Here is a 21,840-nt window from a genome sequence, read left to right on the forward strand (position 1 = left end):
CAAAGCAGGAGGAATTATGCTCCTGGATCTCAGACTATATTACAAAGTTATAGTAATCAAAACAGTATGGTTTGGGCACAAAAACTGACATACAAATCAATGGAATAGAACAGAGAGCCCAGAAATAAACCCACGGTTATATGGTCAATTATCTATGACTAAGGAAGCAAGAATACACAATATAGAAAAGAGAGTCTCTTTAATAAATGGTGCTGGGAACACTCAACAGCCATAGGCAGCAAAATGAAACTGGACCACTATCTTACACTATACCCATAAATTAATTCAAAATGGATTAAAATGGATTAAAGACCTGAATGCAAGTTCGGAAATCATAAAACAAGAGAAAAAAAAAAGAGATGGTAAGCTCCTTAACATCATTCTCAGTAGTATATTTTTGGATCTGACTCCACAGACAATGGTAATAGTAGCAAAAATAAACAATAGGACAACATCAAACTAAAAAGCTTCTACACAGCATAGTAAACCAACAAAATAAAGACAGCTCACAGAATGGGAGATGATGATTATTATTATTAAAACAAATGATCTGATTAAAAAATGGGCAGAGACCCTGAATAGATGTTAAAAAAAAAAAAAAAGATGTACAGATTGCAATCAGTACATGAAAAGATGCTCAACATCACTCATCATCAGGGAAACACAAATCAGAGCCACAATGAGATAACACCATCCATAACAGTCACAATGACTATTAGTACAAGGAATAAGTATTGATCAAGATGCGAAGAAAAGGGAAACCTCCTACACTGTTGTTTAAAATGTAACTTGGTGCATCTTCTGTGGAAAACATTATGGAGATTCCTCAAAACTTTAAAAATAGAAATGCTATATGATCCAGAAAATTCACATTTGGGTGTTTAGCCAATGAAAACAAAAACATTAAATCTAACTGAATTATGCATCCCTATGTTCACTGTGGCATTATTTACAATAGGTAAGAGATTGAAACAACCTAAATGATTATTAACGGATGAACAAACAAGGAAGATATGGTGTGTGTATGTGCATATATGTGTATATATATATACATATATATATTATATATATTATTATTATATATTATATTATATATATATTGTTCATCCGTTAATAAGCATTTAGGTTGTTTATATATATGTGTATACATATATATGTTTATATATGTGTGTGTGTGTATATATATATATATATATATATATATATATAATGTAATGATACTCAGCCATAAAATAGAATGAAATATTGTCATTTGTGACAACATGGATGGACCTAGAGTGTATTAAGCTAAGTAAATAAGTCAGACAAAGAAAAATACTGTATTATTTCACCTATGTATTAAATCTAAAAAACAAAACAAACAAAACCCACAGATACAGAGAATAGAATTGTAGTTGCCAGGGGATGGAGTGGTTGTAGGAGTGAATGAAATGGGCAAAGGAGATTAAGAAGTACAAACTACCAGTTATAAAATAAATAAGTCATGGAGATGTACAGCATGAGACTATAGTCAATAATATTGTATTGCATATTTCAAAGCAGCTTAAGAGGGTAGATCTTTGAAATTTCTCATCACAAGAAAAAGGGTTTTTTGTAACTTTGTGTGAGTACTGTTGGGAGGTAATGAGACTTATGATAATCATTTCACAATGTATACATATATTTAATCATTATGTTGTACATCTGATGCTAATATAATGTTATATGTCAATTATATTTCAATAAAAGAATCTCTAAGAATGAGCAATGTCTAGATAACCTGATGAAATTGCTAAACTTTACGGGAAAAATATACCTTATGAATATCTAGGAAATAAAAATTAATCACCAATAATGAGCAAAACTTAGTCTGCCTTAAAATTTCTGCAAAGAATTTTATTTCACAGATGGGAAAGAGTAAATCAGTATTTATGGAGTCTGAGAAAAAGCAGTATCTTTACTATCTACCTTTAACACCTAATTTGTCATTCACTTAAAAGGCAGCAGTTGTTTTCAGATAAGCAAAAGTTTAGAAATTAAAATAGTCATGAATTCTTTTTTAAAAAAGAAGTCCACTCAATGACAAAAATATAATTAATCAACAGATCAAATAAAGAATCAAAGAATTCAGATATTGGAGAGTTATAAGGAACTGACAATGAACACTAAATATATTTAAGTACATAACTAAGAAAGATAAACTATGAGAATTACAGCAGCTAAATATAATAAAAATCTATAACCCTAATAATGAAAAAAATAGTGTGACAAAAATCCAGAAGTAGACAAAGATAAGCAAGAGATAAAAATGTACAGACTTATGATTTTATTAAATTTCATAAGAGGGAATCCAATGATAATGTTTAAGTTCGATTACATTATTAAAGAATAAGAATAGCCTATAAACATTCCAAATATATTAAGAGAAAATACAGATACATGTAGACACATAACACCAAAGAAAATACTGATGACACGGCAAAAGATATTTAACAAAAACAGAGACTTCCCCTTACAAAAGTATGGTGGCATAGACATTCTGGAAAAAAAAAAAATCAATAAAATGTTCATAGATGCCAAAAATAATTGACAAGATTTACTCTAAATCATAACGAAGTTCATACAAAAGTAAAAGACCATCTCAGCGTCCCCTTTCCCAACCCAAAAAAGAAGCCAAAACCACCAAGTTAAAAGTGCTCCAGAGCCATGACTACCCTAGATGTTTCTAAATACAGGAAACCTAGGACCGGAGTTCTAATATTCATGTCAGGGACAGAAGATGGGGCCGTGGGCCCATGCAAGGCAGGACACTAGGCTCCTAGACTGCTCTACTGAGAGCTAGGGCCCTCAAAGCCTGCTCTTTCAGTAAAAGGATAAGCTAGAATTTAACCAGCTAGCCAAGGGAATGTAAGAGTAAATGTATCTGCTTTAGTCTCATACATTTAGGTAATAACAACCAAAGAGAATTCATAACCATAGCTCTCCCTTCAAATTGGTTTAGTGATCCCCAACCAAAACCATAACTTAAAGTGACACAGGGACTACAGTACTGTGGCAATCACACAGATAAAAAACAAATGTAGGAACAGACCTTATAATCAGATTTTAGTACTCTCAGACATTAAGATCAGTCAGAAACAGGGCACGTGGGTGGCTTAGTTGGTTAAGTAAGTAGCTGCCTTTGACTGAGGTCATGATCCTGAGTCCCAGGACAGAGTTCTGCATTGGGCTCCCTGCTCAGGAGGGAGTCTGCTGCACCTCTGACTCATCCCACTCTGGTGCGCGCTCTCTCTCTCTCTCTCTCATCCTCTCTCAAATAAATACAATCTTTAAAAAAAATTCTTGAAGATTAGTCAGAAACGAGTATAAAAAGGAAGTTTCCAAAATATAAAGAAGAACAAAATGACATCAGTGAAAGTCAGCAGAATTATCAGCAGAATTATCACCACAAAGATTTCAGCTATTGAAATGATCAAATCAAACTGCAAAAATAATTTTTAAAAATATTGAAAGAAATTAAGAGGAAGCAAAATATTTTGAAAGTACTTTTATAATCTTTATTTTGTGACAGGCATTGTTGTAAATGCTTTATCTCTATGTATTTACTCATTTAATCCTCAACAACTCCAAAGTTGGTCCTACTAATTTTATGGATGAGGAAATCAGAGTTTAGAGAAGTCAAGATGATGAAGTTCTAGAACCTAGGTGAGGTTCAGTGGGCTGAGGTCCGGGGCTGATGACCAAGAAAGAATTCTTGAGACATCTTTGGTGCAAAATGGTGGTTTATTAAAGCACGGGGACAGGACCCATGGGCAGGAAGAGCTGCTGCCCCGGGTTGTGAGGGTAGGCATGTTATATACCTTGCGGTTGGGGGAAGGGGAGGGGAAGAGATGGGAGGTTTCAACAGAGTCTTCACATGTTAGGGAGGGCCTACAAGGTGCCGGGGGGAGGCCTTGCCCTTATGGCTTGATCAATGTCGTCTTTAGGTCAGGCACTAACATCAAGATAGTTGGGAGATTCTTGGTGGGGTGTTATGATCCTGCTATCATTTACATTCCCTTCTACCTCAGTCTCCTCCAGTTTATGGTGGGAGGGAGACATTAGGGCTTCAGGAACCGAGAGTTATTTGCCTCTGGAAATTTGTGCTATTGATAAGGTAACCTCCCTGTTTAGGTCTCTAGGACATCTGTAGAGCAAGGGAGATTCCTGTCCTGCAGGATTGCGATCCCTGCAAGTTAACTATTTATCGTTTTATGGCAGTCAGGGGTGCCTGAGGAATGCCACACATATGGAGGGGAGCGGGTGAAGAGGGGGTGCAAGGCGCCAGCTTTTGCTCTGTCCTCAGCCAGCCTCCTGCTCCCTCATCAAAAAAACTTGCCCTAATTTACAGAGCATAAGTTGTGGTACTAGAATCCAAATCCAAGGAATTTGGCTGCAGAATCTGTGCTAACAATTACGTTGTAAGCAAGGATTAAACATAATCAACAACTGACTGGCCTACTTAAAAAAAAAAAAAAAAAAAAAAAGGACTAGTAAGCTGAAAATATAATAATCAAAGGTTAAAACTCAATGGTGAGTTAAACTGCAGATTAGATACAGCCAAAGAGAGAATTAGACCTGCAAGATAAAGCTAAATCATTAATCAGATTGCATTAGAGAGAGATTAAAAAATGTAAACCAAAGTTTAAGAAACATGGAAGAAATAGATTTAACTGTCTAGTAGCTATCTCAGATGAAGAGAATAAAGTGGAATAAAAACATTGTTTAAAGAGAAAACAGCTGAGAATTGTGTAGAACAAATAAAAACAAACAAATCTACAAACTCAGAAAGAACCAAAAATCTCATATTGCATATAAACAAATAAAGCAAGAAACAATGAGAATGACAAAATGCTAATTTTTGAGCTATAGAGAGGACTGGGAATAAGGATAGCCTAATTATTGGCTTCTCTTTTATTGTATTTTGCATTTGAATTGTCTCATTAATGAAGCAAAAAGTAAACATTTGGAAACATATTGCTTCAGTCACAAAAAGGCTCCTAAAAGCACCAAGAGGAAAAGGACTATACTTAAAATGAACAACAATTAGGCTGTTCATTAATTTCTCCACAGCAATACTGAAAGCCAATGTTTATGAAACATGGCTTTGAACAATGAAAGCCAGTGTTCTAACAATATCTTCAAACTGTTGGGACAAATTAATGGTCAGCCAAGAACTTTGCAACTAACTAAATTTTTATTACGGTGCTATGTTTTTTATAATCACATTTTCAGACACGACAAAATGAAAAATGTAAAACCAACAGACTCTCACTAACGAAATTTAAACAATGTTGAACAACATACTTCAGTAAGAAATAAAACAATCTCAGAAGAAAGGTGAGCAAAGAAAGCATGTGGATAAAAATTAAGCAGTGACCATTTAAAAAAATAAGTACAGTAACTTCCCCTTACCTGCAGATGACGATGTTCCGAGACCCCCAGAGATGCCTAAAACTGTGGATAGAACCAAACCCCAGATATACTATGTTTCTTATGCATACATACTTCTGATAAATTTTAATTTCTAAATTAGACACTGTAAGAGATCAACAATAATTAATAATAAAACAGAACAATATACTGTGATACAAGTCACGTGAATGTTCTATTTCTCTCTCTCAAAATATTTTATGGTACAAACTCATCCTTCTTTTGTGATCATGTGAATAAAATGCCTGTGTGATGAGAAAAAGTGAGGTGAATGGTATAGGCACTGTGAGATAGCGTTAGGCTACCACTGATCTTCTGCCTTATCAGGGATCATCTGTTTCTGCACAGCATTCAACTGCCGGTAACTAAAACCATGGAAAGCTGACCGCAGATAAGGGAGAACTACTGTAATATTGCTTAAATTAGCAGATAAAAATAGGGGCAGAGGATTTCTGCTTCTGAAAATTAAAGAGTGGCTTATAAAGGTCTCTGATTAAATATATTTCAATTTAAAAAAAAAAGAAAAAGTTAACAAGAAAATTTGGAGGGAAAAACACAAAACAGTTGCTTGGAGAGTAATGGAGTTGAGGGGCTGGCTACCTTGAAGTAAACTTGATATCCCTACTACTTTTCCCCTGGAGACATTTGCCAATTCCTAAATGGCTTGGGGCTAGCAGACCAAGTAAAAGTGGTGACTCAAGTGTCAGCAATCTCAACAGGTTGGGCAGACAAAAAACTGAAGATCAATGATGGGCATCTAGAACATGAGGGGTTATGGTCCCAGAGAAAAGCCAAATGAGAATAATAAGGCTAACTTTCCAGCTAACTTTTCCTAGAGACATTTTTTTTTTGACTCCTAATCTGCATAGGACAAGAGGACAGGGGAGCCAAGCAGAAAGTGACAGCCAAGCAGCTAATCATCAAGCAGAAGGTTTGTCAGACTCATCATACTGGAGAGACAAAAAATTAGACTATAGGGCTCACCAAGGACAAAAAGCCCTGGTTTACACGGAGTCTTCAAGTCCAATCCCTGATGGGCTACACTTTAGAAGCCAGAATTAGAAATCTTTCAAAGATTAAAACTCATTGTCAACTCAAATCCTCTAATCTCTGTTTGAAGTCAATTGCTTTACCCGTATGCTGACTGCTAAAAAAAGTCAGTTTTCTCTGGAGTATGAGATCATCCAGAGCATCTGCCATTTTTCACACAAAATGTATAGCATTTAGTTAAAAATTATGAGGCATGCCAGGAGACAAGATCAAACAGTCAAATCCTAAAGAAAAAAAGTAAAAAACTTATAGCTAATACACATAATGAAGTTATCAAACATGGACTTTGTTGTTAAATGTGATCAACTCACACAATATGATTTCTTGAAATGTACAATAAGATGAAAATATTTGCCAAGGAATAAAAATCATGAGAAGACAAATTCTGGAATTCCTAGAACTGAAAATATAATTATCAAAATTAAGACATATACAAGATGTCCAATACAGTGTTTAATAGAAAGGGAAAGCTGAAGAACACTTATAAAAGGATACCTCAAAAATTTTAAAAATTATTTCCCTATAGAAGGGATCCAGGGAGAAGTTCAGAGGGAGGAATAGAGCTTAATTATACTTTTATCGTTAAGCTTCTTCACTACTACTTGATCCCCTCAACAATAAGCTAGTATTATTTCTATAAGAAAACTTATTAAAATTTAATATATACATAAAATTAACACATGCTTATTACAAAAAAATTTTTAAACTACACATTTGTAGCAAAAAATACACCTTTCTACATAATGTCAACTCAAAAGAATAATAGCAGTAAACATTTTTTGCTTCATTCCAGGTTTTGGCCATGCATGTTTTTATAGTTACGATCACATGATATAGGAAGCAGAAGAATCCTAGGATGCTTTCTAAAATTCTTGCTCCTTCAATGTTCATATACTTTATAACTCCCTACTCTTGAGTTTGGGCAGAACTATGAATATGACTGGATAGCTGCTCCATTGATAAGGTAATGCCATGTAAGACTCCATCTTAACTGACTAGGGAGAAATTCTATTAGCTTTGAAAAAGCAAGCACCATGTTATAAGAGGCTAGGGTCTGAAGGTTCCCCCTTGGGATTTAGAGCAACTCACAGTCAACAGCCTACAACAAATAGATATATAAACTAGAACATAAGAAACATAAGAAACTGAATTCAGCCACCAACCAGTAAGCTTGGAAGACACCCCAAATCCTAGCCAACAACTTGATACTAGTCTGGTGAGACTATGAGTAGAGGACTAATAATATGTTCCACTCTTGTGGAAACTATGGGATAATAAATTTGTTTTAAGTTGCTAAATTTATGGTAATTTGTTATGTAGCAAGAAAAATTTAGTGCTATAAAAAAGTACTATAATCGGGGCGCCTGGGTGGCTCAGTGGGTTAAGCCGCTGCCTTCGGCTCAGGTCATGATCTCAGCGTCCTGGGATCGAGCCCCGCATCGGGCTCTCTGCTCCACAGGGAGCCTGCTTCCCTTTCTCTCTCTCTCTGCCTGCCTCTCTGCCTACTTGTGATCTCTGTCTGTCAAATAAATAAATAAAATCTTTAAAAAAAAAAAGTACTATAATCAATTATGTAATAAACAAAAAAGAAATGTAGTAAATTTGCAAATATAGAAAATTACAGAAAACACTGAGAAGGAAATTGGACCCAGATAATCACACAATATTTTGTTTAGTTCATTAGTCTTTATCTTTTTATTGATAAATACTTTACTATGTATCTTCAAAAGGCATCATCTTTAAAAAATAATAACCATAATACCATTATCCCACCATAGTCTTTGTGCTTTTCCAAACTATATTTACTGCGATGATTAGTTTTATACCACCTACTTGGCTAGGCTATATTTCCCAGTTATTCAAACTTTGATCTAGGTGTTACTATGAAAGTCCTTTGTAGATGTGGCTAATAGCTATAATCAATTAAATTCAAATAAAAGAGATTAACTTTGATAAAATGGGTGGATTTCATCCAATCAGTTGAAAGGTCTTAAAAGCAAAACTGAAGTTTCTTTGAGGAAGAAATTCTGCCTCAAGATTGCAACAGCAGCTTCTGCCCTAGTTTTCAGTCTGCTCTACAAATTAGAGACTTGCCAGACCCCACAATCATGTAAGCCAAATTCTTGAAATAAACACTGTGTGTGTGTGTGTAGAGTAGGTCCTTGCTCTTCACTAATCCTGTATTTGTGAATTTTCTTACCTACTAAACTTCATTTGTAACCCCCAAATTAACACTCATGGCACTTTCATATTATTCCTGGATACGCAGAGAATGGCAAAAAATTTGTGACACCAGACACAGAGGTTATCAGTTGAGATCGAATAAGGCAATATCTCCCCTTCTTGTTTTAGCTCTCATACCATAAACAAACATCCTTTTCAAAATCTATTTAGTGTAATATTTCTGTTTGAGGTTTGTTTTGTTTTCCATTTTGGTGCAAGTGGTTGGTGATTTTACTTTTTAAAATGGCTCCAAGTAGTGCCAAAGTGCTTACTAGTATTCCTAAGTACAAGCAGGTTCTGGTGTGCCTTACAAAGAAAATACGTCTTAGATAAACTTTGTTCAGGCATGAAGTGCCGCGCATGAGGCTGTTGGCCCTGAATTCATGTTAATGCATAAAATATATTTAAAAATATGTCTTTAACAGAAATATGCATAAAACAAGGACAGATTGGCTAACAAAAATGTTGTGACCAGAAGCTTGGTGGAATTACCCTATATTTCCCCCTAGGAGTAATGGTTCATTATTCACTGATTCAGTGTCTGTAGAGACTACTGAATATAACTACAGTGTATAACAAGAATCAACTATGTGTGTGTGTGTATAAAATACTATTAGTTCTATTACTCTTAGAAAACTCTAACACACTCACCATCCTTCTCCTGGGAGATTCTGGGGCCCTTGGTTGAAAATTACTGGCAAGAATAAAGTACTATAACAACAAAGAGTATCCTGTATTCCTCTAGAACAGGGTTTGACAAACTGCAGTTGCCATTTGTTTTTATAAATAAAGTCTTATTGGAACACAGACACACTTTTTCTTTTATGTATTATTTACGGTTGCTTTCATGCTACAATGGCAGAACTGAGCAGTTGTGAAATTAACTATGTGACACCAAAATCTGAAAATCTTTACTACTTTGCTCTTTATAGAAAAAAAAAATGTACTGACCTCTGCACTATGATATTATTGTACATAAAAAGGCTGATAAATGTGGGTATGTACTGAACTTGATAGTAAATACATTTGTCATCAGATGATTTATTAATCTTTCAATTATAAAAATAGTTGATCCAGTATTATTTTTATTATTTTCAAAGATACAAAAAAACGTATTACTTAAGTTCTTTAGCAATGGAAATAGTCACCACGTTGCTCCATGTAGTTCAAATTTTGCAGAAAGATAAAGCAGAATAAAAAGACTCCTAGAAATTTCCCAGGTGTGTCAACTGCTTAGCCAAAGTTAGGTGAACTAGCCATAGTTAAGTAAAGCAGTAAAAGAATGACAGTCCTTTTGTTTTAAATGGTCAACAATGGATATACAAGATTTATCTGAACTGTGCACTGAAAGACATGTCTCAAGAGACACCTTTTCTGGTGCTGAGAAACAAATGCACAGTAGCTAAAAGAGGTATGCGAATCACAAATTAAATATTTCCATTTTGTAGAAATTAAAAACCTTATGATCCAACTGCATTCCAGAATTTGCTTCTCTAATTAAGGCTAACTGCTGTAACTTTAGAAAGCCGTCAGAATGTTAGTTGCTTAACACAATTAAGGTTTACATCTCATTACTGTAAAGCTTGGTGCAGTTCAGGCAGTTCTTCTCCATCTTTAGCTCTGCCATCTGGAACAAGTGGCCTCATGATCATAACAGAGCAGAAGAAAAAGAGGGAGCACCCTGGCTCAAGAGACACATGTCACTGCAACTCACAACCCACTGATGGAAACTAACTACAAGAAAGGAAGGGAAATGAAGCAGAGGAGCTCATGGATGACTCACTGCACACTTACTATCTCTACCACAGAATTAAACCAAGTAAGGGTTGAGTCAAAAGGTCTTTGACCGTATTCTTTTGCCAGCTTCAATGTGCCTGAATAAAACTATGCAATATGGATCTAAGGTAATTCACTGTATAGGTCCTCAAATATATGAGATTGATTTTTCTCTTAATTAATTCAACAAATACTTTTAAGTGCTTACATTAGGTCATGCCATGTTCTAAGTTCTAAGTGAAAGTGGGTAATACAAAAAGATCTCAAATTTCAAGAGACATGCTTGAGGAAGAAGCAAAATAAATGATAGGTAGATGACAGATAGATATATAGATAGATGATAGATAGATATCTGGTAGATAGTATAAATGATTCAATAATTCAAAATGTTAAAGGTGGCAATTACTGCATAGGAGAAAAACATAGCAGAATAAAGTCAGAGAGTGTTATGACTACAGGTTACAGTCTGTTTAGTTTCCTACTGTTGTTATGATAAATTACCACAAACTCAGTATCTTAAAACAACACAAATTTATTATTTTACAGTTCAGATATTAGAAGTTCAAATGATTTTCACCAGTCTAAAATCTCAGTGTAAGCAGGGCTATGTTCCTTCCAGAGGCTCTAGGGGGAAAATCTGTTTCCTCTGCTAGCTTTTAGAAGCTGCCTGCATTCTTTGACTCATGGCTGCCTCACTCACCTCTATCTCTGCTGTCACATCTCTCACTCTGACCCTTATATTCCCCTCTTATAAGGACCTTTGAAATGATATTGGACCCCCCAATTAATCTAAGAATATCACTCTATCTCAAAATCTATAATTTAATCACAGCCCCAAAGTCTCTTTTGTCATGTAAGGTAACATACTCACAGGTTCCAAGAATCATGGTATGGATTATCTTTGGGGAGGACATTATTCAGCCTACCACATCCATTAAATAAAGTGGTCACAATAAGCACCATTGAGGAAGTAATAATCACACCACAATATAAAGGAGGAGATGGGGTTGGTCAAGTGCATCTTTAGGCAGAGGGGCAGCTATAGTAAAGGTCCTGTAGTAGAAGCACATCTACACATTCAAGAAATGCATAAAGAAAGGCCCATGTGATTGAAGTGAAGTGAGTTTGAGAGATGCGGTACATGACATTAGAAAGGTAATAAAAAATTATTTTGAGCCATGTCCTGTAACTTTCATAAGACTTGAGTTTTTCTGTCTTTGAAATGAAGCCACTGGAAAGTTTTGATTAGAGGAGTGGTAGATCTTATCACGCCGACTGCTGAATTGAGAATAGAATGCATTGAGGCAAAGGTGATAGAAGCAGGGAAACCTGAAAGGAAATATAAAAACAAAAACAGTACCAAAGTTCAATACACAGAGACTTAAGAGTTCAAGACTACTGCAATACATGAGACAGATAAGAAATCAGTCTCAGTTCAATGCCACTGAAACAAAAGATAGTAAAGTTTTTAAGAGCTCTTTAAGGCCATCCGTGTTTGCCAACTAACTGCACTGAAAGGAAGAGTATATTTTCCCTTATCTTCATGATAAGAGGTAGTTGTATAACTTGGAGCAAGATGCCTACTAAGAAGGTAGATTCCTACCCAATCACAAAAAGTAGAAGTTAGAGGTGCTATCTGCTTGATGGTTACATCTCAGAGACAGCTCCCAAGTCCTTGAGAAAGGCATTGCTGGGTGGCAAAACTAGCAACAGGCTTTTAAAAAGATTTACATTTCAAAGGGGCAGAGAGGATTTATAACTACAAGTTTTCTTTTTATTATTAAGATAAAATGTATTATTTGTTTCAGGGGTACAGGTCTGTGATACATCAGTCTTATATAATACACAGGGCTCACCACAACTCATACCCTCCCAATGTCTATCACCCACCCAGGCTATCCCCCACACCCTCCCCTCTCTCAGTTTGTTTCCTGAGATTAAAAATCTCTAACGGTTTGTCTCACTCTCTGGTTTCGTTTTGCTTCAATTTTTTCCTCTCTTCCCCTCTGATCCTCTAGCTTGTTTCTTAAATTCCACATATCAGTGGGATCATGTAATTGTCTTTCTCTGTTTGACTTATTTCAGTTAGCATAATGCTCTAGCTCCATCCACATCATTGCAAATGACAAGATTTCAATTTTTGATGGCTGCATAGTATTCTATTGTATATATGTACCACATCTTCTTTATCCATTCATCTGTTGACAGACGTCTGGGCTCCTTCCACAGTTTTGCTATTGTTCACATTGCTGCTATAAACACTGGGGTACTGGTGTCCCTTCAAATCACTATATTCTTATCTTTACGGTAAATACCCAGTAGTGCAATTGCTGGGTCATAGGGTAGCTCTATTTTCAACTTTTTGAGGAATCTTCATACTGTTTTCCACAGTGGCTGCACCAGTTTGCATTCCCACCAACTATCTACACTATCTAGAGCAATCTACACATTCAGTGCAATCCCTATAAAAATACCACTGACATTTTTCACAGAACTGGAAAAAGTAATTCTAAAATTTGTATGGTGTCAGAAAAGACCCTGAATAGCCAGAGAAACCAAAGTTGGTGGAATCACAATTCTGAACTTCAAGCTCTATTAATCATCAGACAGTATGGTATTGGCATAAAAACAGACACATAGATCAATGGAACAGAATAGAGAACCCAGAAGTGGACCCTCAACTCTACGGTCAACTAATCTTTGACAAAGTAGGAAAAAATGTCCAGTGGAAAAAATACAGTCTCTTCAAAAAATGGTGTTGGGAAAATTGGATAGCCATATTCAGAAGAATGAAATATTTCCTTACAACACACACAAAAATTGACTCAAAATTAATGAAAGACCTAAATGTGAGTCAGGAATCCATCAAAATCCTTGAGGAAAACACAGGCAGCAACTTCTTCAACCTTGGCTGCTGCAACTTCTTGCTAGACATATCACCAAAGGCAAGGGAAAAAGGGCAAAAATGAACTATTGGGACTTCATCAAGATATAAAGCTTTTGTACAGCAAAGGAAACTGTCAACAAAACCATAAGACAACCAATAGAATGGGAGAAGATACTTGAAAATGACTTATCAGATAAAGGGCTAAGATACAAAATCTATAAAGAACTTATCAAACTCAACACCCAAAGAACAAATAGACTCATCAAAAAATGGGCAGAAGACATGAACAGACATTTCTGCAAGGAAGACATCCAAATGGCCAGGAAACACATTAAAAAAAAAAAAAATGAAAAAACTCAGGAACATGAAAAAGTGTTCAATATCAGGCAGCAGGGAAATACAAATCAAAACCACACTCAGATACCACCTCACATCAGTCAGAATGGCTAAAATTAACAAGCCAGGAAATGACAGACATTGGCAAGGATGCAGAGAAAGGGGAAACCTCCTGCTGAGAAAGGGGAACCCTCCTACACTGTTGGTGAGAGTAACTGTAGTTTATTATTTTTTTTAAGATTTTATTTATTTATTTGACAGACAGAAATCACAAGTAGGCAGAGAGGTAGGCACAGAGAGAGGGGGTGGCAGACTCCCTGCCGAGCAGAGAGCCTGATGTGGGGCTCGATTCCAGGAGCCTGGGATCATGACCTGAGCCGAAGGCAGAGGCTTTAACCCACTGAGCCACCCAGGCACCCCAACTACAAGTTTTCTAATGCAAGTGCTCTAAGAAACAAGAGGTTGGGAATTTCATTAATCCTAAAATAAAAAAGTATCTCACCTAAAGTTTAGTCCAGCTGAGAGGAATATTAAGGTCATCTTAGTCAAAGTAACTTAGGCAAAAGTAATGATAGTTTGGACCAGACAAGTAGCAGCTGAGGTGATGACAAGGAGATGGATTCTAGACACATTTTTGAAGGCAGAAGCAAAGGATTCCCTGAGAGACTGGATGTGCGGTTCCAGAGAAGGAGGGAGTCAAGGACAACGCCAAGGACATTCAACACATAACTTTACATGTGAACAACTGTCCCACCTTGAACTGTGTGACTTGGTAAGGTATCATCCTCTAAGAGGATACTCATAGTCATAAGGAGGAAATAAAATAACATTTGCATGCTGAAAAGTATCTGTCACTTGTAAGTACTCAATAATATCTTTGGTAAGTTCTGTGGGATTTATTTCATTATCTTTTGACAGTATCACAGAGGAGAAATCTGATACTTATCCCCTTTCAGATAATTAATAAGAACATTTCTGGAATCTCAGAAAATTTGCCAAGATCTTCCTAGTATATTTCTCCTTTAATTATCTCTCCTGAAACACCATATTTTTTCCCATTTGTTTTTTAGATATATAGTTAATTTAGTTAATATAAGAGCTATCTGTACCCTAGTCTGCCCTCTCCTCTCTAATCTACATGAACCACATTCCATGCCAGAGGTTTTAAATTCTCTGTGGGGGTCTCCTTAGCTTTTCTATTATTCACTGTTTCTTCCAGAAACTAGGCAGAACTAAGTTTGAAAATATTTTACATTTTACCATATATCTTGCTGAATTAAAGGTTTTTGAACAAAAGAGTAAAATAATAAAATGTTGGTGTCAAAAAACTAACCTGGTGGTGTGCAGGATAGACTGAACTTCGTGACATCTATGGTGACACAAGCACTGATGGAGATTTTTTAAAAGGGCAAGACAAATAAGACATTTTGAAAGAAAATTCAAATTTTATAAAAAAAGTAAATAAAAGCTAAAGAAATATCAATTATTGGCCAAATAAATTTTTAAAAATAGAAATACTACTAGGAGGAAATACTCACATAAGAATGCAGTGTAAAAATCAAAATGGGAGTCAGTGGCCAAAAAAATAGCAAATATCTAAAGATCTATTAAAGTAAAATACAGCATTACAGGTAAGAACAAGTGACATTCTTTTCACTGAAAACTGATTGACTGAACAATTCCGCCAGACAATATAAAAAAGAAAAGCAGGATTGAATTAGCTGAGAACAGATGGCATAGTCACATGGACAGAAACCTATGAAATATGATCAGAAGTATTGGTTTCTATCTCACATTCAAGATGACCCATTTTTTAACCTCAGCCAAGTCATTTAATCTCTAAGTTTCAGTTTTTCCTTCTCTGTTAAGTGAGGTTAAGATACAAAATTGTAATTTGAAGGCAGAGACTCTAAAGGTCAAAGTTAGAAAACCTTAACAAGGTTGAATCCAGTACTACAATGGAAAAGAAACAATAGACTCATGAAAATAAAACCCACTGACTCAGTAAACTAACCCTGGATAAATAAGACTATCCCTCTGGAAAAGCACAGCTGGCCAACAAATCCCTGACTCTTGTCCACAGAGGCCAGGATGGTGGAGGATTTAGCAAGAAACTCCATGCTAAGAGTCAGGGGAAGTAGCCTAGCTATCCATTGCCTTGTGGATATTCTCTTTTCATTGCTAATCTCAGAGTCTCTGTGTTCAATAATATACAGAGATCTGCAGTTTTCCTTATAGGTTTGCTGCCTCCCTCTGGGCTATCACCTTACTTAGGAAATCAACATTTGAATGACACTGAATGGTGGTGTAGGAAAGAGGCAAGTAAGATGAAAAGCCCATTCCCTGCTTTCCAGGAGTTCAGAAACTAACAAAAGAGATGATGATTCTGCTCTAGGTCAGAACAAGAAATTACATATCAGTAATTTGAATAAAATATTTGAGCAGATATGAAAATGTGGCTTAAAGATGAAGTACAAAATTGGTATCACTTATTCTGTCTACCATTTGTTTCAAAATGTTTGTTTTTGCCATTCTGAGCTACATTGCAGTTCATTTCCAATCATGGTCTCATAATCTATAAGTGATGCTAAACATATTACTATATTTGTATTGTAAGGACCTATTTAGCCAGAACGCTTCCATCCGTTAAACAATAACCTTGTTGTTTAACCCTTAAATTGTCCCTGCCCCCCTCCCCCCAAGGGACTTACTCAAAAACAAGTCCCAGAAACCAGCCCCAGGTAACAAAGCCCATATACAAGGGTGGGTCAGGCGAGGTAGAGATATCCAGTTAGTGGGAGTCGCATAGTCTCCCTAGTTACTAAGGAATATGGGCCCCACCCTTTGGGAGCCTTTTGGGTGCCAATTCTGACCAAGGTGATAGGCTAGGTCAAATGTCTACTATAGGGTAAATTTTAATTCAATTGGTCACTTATGTGTCACCTAGCATGCCTGTGGTGCTTTCTCTGTGTGTTATAATTTCATTGGCCACCTATGCGTGGCCAGGCCCAACCACATGGCCTTTGTCCTTAAAAGCTAGTCTGTGAAACAGAGAGAGGTCACCCTCTCTGTAAGAGGTGCGGCCCTGGCTGGTTAGTTTGATTCTTGATACTTGGCGCAGAATAAAGCTTTGCTTGACCTTCGCTTTATATCAGTCTCACGCCTTTAATCATGGACCCATTACTGGGGGACCTAACAGTATGATACACATTCACCCACAGTGCACATTCTAAAAACAATGTTTTCATATAAATCCCATAAACCTCCTTCTCAGGGATATTGAGAAGGGATATTATATTCTAAAGGGATATTACATACTAAAACATAATATTAAGAATTCTCCAAAAACAATAATTACACATTACTTACTTGAGTACACTGTATTTCCTTAACCACCATATGCTTTCAACAGGAATTATTAAAAAAAAATAAAATTCAAGGAAAGGAATATTTTCTTTAGGTTCACAATAATAATTTTACAAATATCATTACTTAAACTGAGACTATCAAACTGTATTATTCATGTTGCCTGGCAAAAAAACTGAGTAAAAGGAACATGACATTGATAACGTAAGTATCAACTGATGCAACAGGATTATTAGGTAATAAAGTCACTAGTATTTTAGTTGGAAAAAAAAGTATGCAAGATCCTCCCATTAGATCCTAAATATAAAGTAAGTACTTTAAAAAGGTAAATAATTTAATGAATTATTCCACAAAAATGAAATGGAAAGCAAATCATATCTTATTGTTGTAATTTCCATGGGTGTTCAAATAACTTACATGTAAGAGTGAATTTTTAAGTTAGAAAAACATAAAAATAAATACTTATTAACTATCTGGACAAGTAAGGGCATTCTTATTTTAAAAGAAATGAAAATTCATTAAAAAATGGAAAGATATGACTACATTTAAAGAATCTAACCAAATAAGCAAAGTTGAAATTAAAAAGAAAAGAAAAAAATTAGGTGAAGTATTTTTAGAATACATTTACAGAAAATAATACAAATGGGCACTATATTTTTTTATTAGTGGTTCTTAACCCTTTTCATGAGCTACTTTGAGAGTTGAATGAAAGCTACTACAACTCAACTAAAAACAAACAAACAAACAAAAAGGAAACAAAGCAAAATGCTTATATAAAAAAATGGCACACCATATCATGAAAATACCATAGACGATGTGAATCTGCTAAAGGTCCATAGACTGCATCCATAAGAACCTGGTCTTTATATAGAACATAATGAGAAATGTTTTTGAAACCCTAGGGCCTCAAGTAAATGCTCAAGTCATGAATTCAGGAAGAAGTTTAAGATGGCAGCATAGGAAGATCCTAAACTCACTTCTTCCCAAGGACACAACAAAACTACAGCTAAATTTGCAATAATTCCCTGTGAAAGAGACCCGAAAACGAGCTAAACAGCTAATCCACAACAAAGAATATAAAGCTGCATTTAGATGGGTAGGAGAGGGAGAGACACAATCTCACAAAAAGTCCTATCCCCTACATGACAACCCATAATCAGAAGGAAATCTCACAAAGCAAGAGCTCTTCCCTGAGCAACAAAAGGTTTGTAACCCACATCTGGCACATCAACCCATGAAACCTGTAGCAGAGAGATGAGTCCATAAAACATCTAGCTCTGAAAACCAAAGGGGCTCATATCTAAAAGAACCATAGGGCTATAAGCAATAGAGATTCCACTTAAAGGGCTCACATGTAGACTTACTTGCCCTGGGATCCAGTGCAAAAGCAGTATGAAAAGTACCTAGACCATGTGAGGAGATTCATTTGTTACTCTTGAAGGTTCTGCTAAAGGGGCATCAGAAAAAAACTCTCTCCAGGGACTGAAGTATGTGTGGGTATCATTTTTGTACTCTACCTCTAACCTACTAGTGCCAGGAGAAATGGCCCACCCCTGCAACCACTCTTGTAGCCCTACCAAAGCCTGGGGCTGAGTTCCCAACCCCCACAGTGCTCCCACAGTCCCCTCCAAAGCCATACATGCATTCTACACAGGAGATGGCACTTGAGCACCTGGCTCTGATAGTCAGGTAGGATTGTTTCTGGGCATCACAGGTCTGAAACAATAAGAAACAGTTCTTGGCAAACTACCACTCATAGGGCACTACACACATAGCAAAGCAAACACATTCCCATTCATGCTGTGAAAAAAAGCTGATATACTTGTTCCAGAGCTTCAGCCTGAAGGGTAGGTCACAGGCTTACCACACATCTAAGGGCAATGAAGGTGCACTCAGTGAATACAGGCTAGGAATCCTAACTTTGTACTTTCTCCAATATCTCCCAGAAAAAACTTCACACACTCATCTGGAGATGCAACTTTTGCAAATGTCACCAAGGGTACACCTCCAATTCACCTGGTCTGGAAACTGACGGGGTTTGCAACAGCAACTGCACAAGCCTATATATATTTGCATACCTTAAAACTATCTGCCTGAGGGCCTATCTTCCAATCAGCCTGAAACTAGGTGCTAACTCGGATCCCTACCTCTGCAACACTCACAGGTCTAAGGGTAGATAGCTATTTTGCCTAATAAATAGAAACAGAGAGAGTAAATCAAAATGAGAAAGCAGAGAAATATTTCCAAGTAAAATAACAGCAACAAAAATATACCTGACTGAAACAGATATGAGTAATTTACCAGATAAACAGTTCAAAGTAATGTTCATATGGATGCTCACCGAACTCAGAGGAAGAATGGATGAACCCAGTGAGAACTTCAACAAAGATATAGAAAATTTTAAAAAGTACCAAATAGAAGTCACAGAGCTGAAGAATACAATAACTAAACTGAAAAATACACTTAAAGTGTTTAATAGCAGACTGGATGAAGCAGAAGAAAGAATCAGTGAACTGGAAGATGGGATACTGGAACTCACTAAAATAGTAACGAAAAGAAAAAAAGAACTTTTAAAAAGTAAAGATAGCTTAAGAGACCAATAGGTAACATCCAACAAAATAACATTCACATTATAGGAATTCCAGAAGGAACAGAGACAAAAGGGTTAGCAAACTTATTTCAAGAAATAATGGTTGGGGCACCTGGGTGGCTCAGTGGGTTAAGCCTCTGCCTTCGGCTCAAGTCATAATCCCAGGGTCCCGGGATCAAGCCCTGCATCAGTCTCTGCTCAGTAGGGAGCCTGCCTCCCCACCGCCCCCGCCGCCTGCCTCTCTGCCTACTTGTGATCTCTGTCTGTCAAATAAATAAACAAAATCTTTAAAAAAAAATAATGGTTAAAAACTTCCATGAAGTTTTTCCAGAAGAAAACAGACATCCAGATCCATAAAGTGCAGAGCAAAAGCAGTTTAAGAGGGAAGATCATAGAGATGTAGGCCTACCACACGAAACAAGAAAAATCTCAAATAAATAATTTAGTTTTACACCTCAAGGCACTAGGGAAAAAAAAAAAACATTTGAAGCCCAATGTTAATAAAAGTAAAGAAATAATAAAGATCCAAGAAGAAATAAATGAAATAAAGACTAAAGACAGTTTAAAAGACCAATGAAACTAAGAGCTAGTTCTTTGAAAACCTAAACACTGACAAACCTTTAGCTTCATTAAATAAAAAAAAGAAGGCTCTAATAAATAAATCAATCTAAAGAGATGTTAAAACTTACACCAAAGAAATACAAAAGAGCATGAGACTACTATGAACAATTATATGCAAACTGGACAACCATGAAGTTATGGATAAAATCCTAGAAACATACAATCTTTCAGGATTTAATCATGAAAAACAGAAAATCTGAATAGACTGATTCCTAGTAAGAAGACTGACTTGGCACTGCCCAACAAAGGAAAGTCTGAGACCAGACAACTTCAGTGGTGAAGTCAACCAAACATTCAAAAGAGATTTAATGCCTATCCTCCTCAAAATCTCCCAAAACACCGAGGAGAAGGGTACACTTCCAAACTTATTTTATAAGGCCATCATTACCCTGATATCAAAACCAGACAAGGATACTATGGAGGAAGGAAAGAAAAAGGAAGGAAGGAAGGAAGGAAGGAAGGAAGGAAGGAAGGAAGGAAGGAAGGAAGGAAGGAAGGAAGGAGAAAAAGAGAAGAGAAAAGAAGAGAAGAGAAGATTAAATTAAATTAAATTACAGGCCAATATCCTTGATAAACATAAATGTGAGAATCCTCAACAAAATATTATCAAACTGAATTTAACCATACTTTAAAAGGATCATTCACCATGATCAAGTGGGATTTATTCTATAGATGCAAAGATGGTTCAACATCCACAAATCAGTTAACATAATACTCCACATAAACAAAAGGAAGGTTAAATACCATATGATCATTTCAAAAGATGCAGAAAAAGGATTTGATAAAGTCAATCTCTGTTCATGATAAAACTCTTAAAAAGGTGGATATGGACAAAACATACCTCAGCATATTAAAGGCATATATGAAAACCCACAGCTAACATCATACTCAACAGTGAAAAAGTTGTAAGATTGTCCCCTAAGATCAGAAACAAGAGCGCCCCTGGATGGCTCAGTTGGTTAAGTGTCTGCCTTCAGCTCAGGTCATGATCCCAGATTTCTGGGATCAAGTCACGAGTTGGGCATCCTGCTTTGTGGGGGAGTCTGATTCTCCCTCTCCCTCTGCCCCCTCCTCATGCTCATATTAAATAAAATAAAACCTTTTTTTAAAAAAAGATCCGAAACAAAATAAGGATGCTCAGTCCTGCAATTTTTATTAAACACAATATTGGAAGTCCTAGTCACAGCAATTATGCAAAAAAGGGGATAAAATATATCCAAATTTGAAAAGAAGATGTAAAATTGTCAACCTTGTGTGGACATTTTATATAAAGAAAATCCTAGACTTGATCAAAAATCTGTTAGAACTAATAAACAAATTCAGTAATGTTGCAGTGTACAAAATTAATATACAAAAATCAGCTACCTTTCTATACAGCCACAAATTAAATATCAGAGAGAGAAATTAAGAAAATAATCCCATTTGCAACTGCATTAAAAAGAATAAAATAGGGGCACCTGGGTGGCTCAGTGGGTTAAAGCCTCTGCCTTCGGCTCAGGTCATGATCTCAGGTCCTGGGATCGAGCCCCACATCAGGCTC

Source organism: Mustela nigripes, chromosome 5 (assembly GCF_022355385.1).
Source record: "Mustela nigripes isolate SB6536 chromosome 5, MUSNIG.SB6536, whole genome shotgun sequence".
Taxonomy (NCBI): Eukaryota; Metazoa; Chordata; class Mammalia; order Carnivora; family Mustelidae; genus Mustela; species Mustela nigripes.